This window comes from Macaca fascicularis, chromosome 4 (genome assembly GCF_037993035.2).
Source record: "Macaca fascicularis isolate 582-1 chromosome 4, T2T-MFA8v1.1".
Taxonomy (NCBI): Eukaryota; Metazoa; Chordata; class Mammalia; order Primates; family Cercopithecidae; genus Macaca; species Macaca fascicularis.
In genome coordinates, this window is record NC_088378.1 from 94,783,480 (window position 1) to 94,786,402 (window position 2,923).

The window sequence follows — 2,923 nt, forward strand, 5'->3', positions numbered from 1 at the left end:
TCTTTTCACTCTGAGGTAAAATTTCCCAGCAAGATGTCAGAAGAAATATACACTCTTCTATTTAAACACACATGTAAGCCAGACGCAGTGGCTCACACCTGCAATCCCAGCACTTTGGGAGGCCAAGGGGGGGTGGATCACGAGGTCAGGAGTTCGAGACCAGCCTGACCAACATGGCAAAACCCTTTCTCTACTAAAAATACAAAAATTAACTGGATGTGGTGGCACACGCCTGTAATCCCAGTTACGCAGGAGGCTGAGGCAGGAGAATCGCTTGAACCAGGGAGGCAGAAGTTGCGGTGAGCCAAGATAGCACCATTGCACTCCAGCCTTGGCAACAGAGGGAAACTCCATCTCAAAAAACAAACAAACAAACAAACAACAAAAAACAAGCATATTAAGCCACAAACTGGCTTATCTCTTCTCCCTCCTGAGGTGGTATTAAAATAACAAAAGCTTTTTTAAAAGCATAAACCCTAGTGACAAAGAAAACAGGAGGACACAAACACAACATCAGAAGAATGATAGAAATGAGTTTCCAGGGAAGAAAGCCCCAGTTCACCACTGGAGGGATGCTGCAGGGAGGGCCAGCCAATGGGGAGAGTTGGCTGGCTGTGCCAAGGCCTTTAGAGGTTTTCGGTATGGCACACGGTAGGTGGAGGCAAGGGAAGAAAGCCTGAAGATTTCCTTCCTGCCCTCCCACTAGGAGGACAAGGTCTCTACCTGCTCAGTGGAGGGCCAGTGCTTTGCCTCCGGAGAGGCTGAGAGGGAGAGGCTTTGGGAGCAAGAAACCAGGTTCAGAGCAAGAGCGGAAAGATGCACAAGGAACAAAACATGGGAACTAACGTCACATGCAGGCCTCCGACCAACAAAGAACTTAGTGAACTGGGCTGCTGCCCATTGGGGGAGAGATTGGAAGCATTTTTGTGTGAAAAAGTCCCAGAGTAAATCCTCTCATGTACATACTAACAATGTTGGGGCCCTCTCAGGGTGACTGGTTTGCTGCCTTATTATTCAGAAATGAAGGCCACTGCTTGTCATGCCACACATGTCTCCCCGGCAGCTCTTTAAAAAAAATCAATTTATTGAAGAGATGGTCACATAAAATTTACCATTTTAAAGTGAAGGATTCAGTGACATTTAGTAAACTTGTAATGTTTGCAGCCACCACCTCTATCAAGTCCCCGTCACTACAAAGTAAAACTCTGTTCCTATTAAGCACTTTCTCTCCATTCTCCCCTTCCCCTGACCCCTGGAAATCACCAATCTCCATTCTGTTCTCATGAATGTATCTATTCTAGATATTTCATACAAAAGGAATCATACAATATGTGACCTTTTGCGTTGACTTCTCTCAACTGGCATAATGTTTTGGAGGTTTATCCATGTTACTATATGTATCAGTACTTCATTCATTTTTATGATAGAATAATATTCCATTGTATGAATACACTACAATTCAGATCGGCTTTTGATGCCTCAGTCTAATAAAAACAATTGACTATCACAATACATAAGGCAAAAGAAAGAAACCAAAATAAACAGAAAAATGAAAACTGGAGAAAACAATATAATTCAGAGAACACAGTAAAACTTCTAAAAAGTAACATCTCATATCCTGAAAGATTAAATAAATGCACACCCATATGTGTATTTGTGTACATATTTGTATATTTACTGTATACACATATCTACAGATAAATGACATCTTTAAAATAATAAGAGGATGCTGTGAGAAAAACAAAGGTTAAAAAGAACTAGTTGGCCAAAATAAAAATAATACATAGAAGGTTAGGAAGATAAGGAAATATCCCAAAAAGTCTGATCAAGGGAAATTTTGAGAGAAAAAAATCACATATACAATTGTGAGAAGAAAATTAAGCAATGCCCTATTTTGAAAAACAAATGTTTCTTAGTCTAAAATTTTACACTCAGCCAAACTATTAGTCAAGGGTTAGAGTAAGGACATATTCTGACATGAACGGTCTCAGAAAATTAGCTTCTTACGAAGACTTTCTAAGGAATCTATTTGTGTGCTCCAATAAAGTGCGAGAAGAAAAAAGCATGGATACAGGACACAGGAGATATAAGTTGGCAAACAGGATGAAAGAGCTCCAGCGCAACAACAGCTGGGTCACAGGCTGAGACATGACCAGTCCAGGATTGTGCAGGAAACTGAAGACTTTCAGATCATCGTTGCAAATAAAGTACAGTGTATGGACACAGCCATAAATTTCCATCAGCAGAGTACACAGCCATCCAAACTCCAGCCCTGCCCAGGAAAATGTAGCACAATTAAAAGTAATCTGCACTTTTCAGCAGCTTCAAGGTCGAAGTTTTGTATGTAGTTAAACAGATATTTACCTGTCTCCTATGATATGGAAAAGCTGGGTGCTGTGTACTGGTTATTCTCCATTTGCCCCTCCAAATTCATTCTCCACCCTTCTTTGCCTTCTCTATGTCAAGAGGCTGACTTCCAGGGACTGCGTCACCAGGCTCCGTTGGCCTCCATCTTGCAGTCAGGTTTGGCCAGTGGGAAGCACCGGCGGGCAATCAGAAGGCAGGAGGAGAGACCAGGATACATACTCCTCTCTCCATTCTGTTTCTACAGCTGTGCTTTTTCCTTTATGGCCGCATCTCTTGTCGGGCAGCTCCTCTCCCAAGGCTGTAGCTCTCACTAGGTTCCAGGACAATTCCCTCCTCCTTGCTCCTTCAGGAAAGGGATGGTAATGACTTCCCAGAGTTGCTAGTTCCTGGGTGCCTCACTCTTCCTTCCCAGCTCCCTTAATCCGCCCATACCTTTGCAAAGAGTCCCATTATTAAACTGTATTCAATGACAAACCTTTGAATATACATCTTTTTTTCTGCTATGACCCTAAATAATAAACTTTTTAAAGCTTAATTTAAAACTGTAAACAAACAC

General features: G+C 42.0%; 1 long non-coding RNA gene across 1 annotated transcript; it reads right to left on the reverse strand.

Moving 5' to 3' along the window:
* Positions 1-1,653: 1,653 nt before the first annotated feature.
* LOC135970583 (uncharacterized) lies at positions 1,654-2,712 on the reverse strand. The gene is made up of 2 exons (XR_010586337.2): positions 2,365-2,712; positions 1,654-2,272 (listed from the first exon to the last, which is right to left on the reverse strand). It is a non-coding gene; the product is annotated as an uncharacterized lncRNA (long non-coding RNA).
* Between the last annotated feature and the right edge of the window lie 211 nt (positions 2,713-2,923).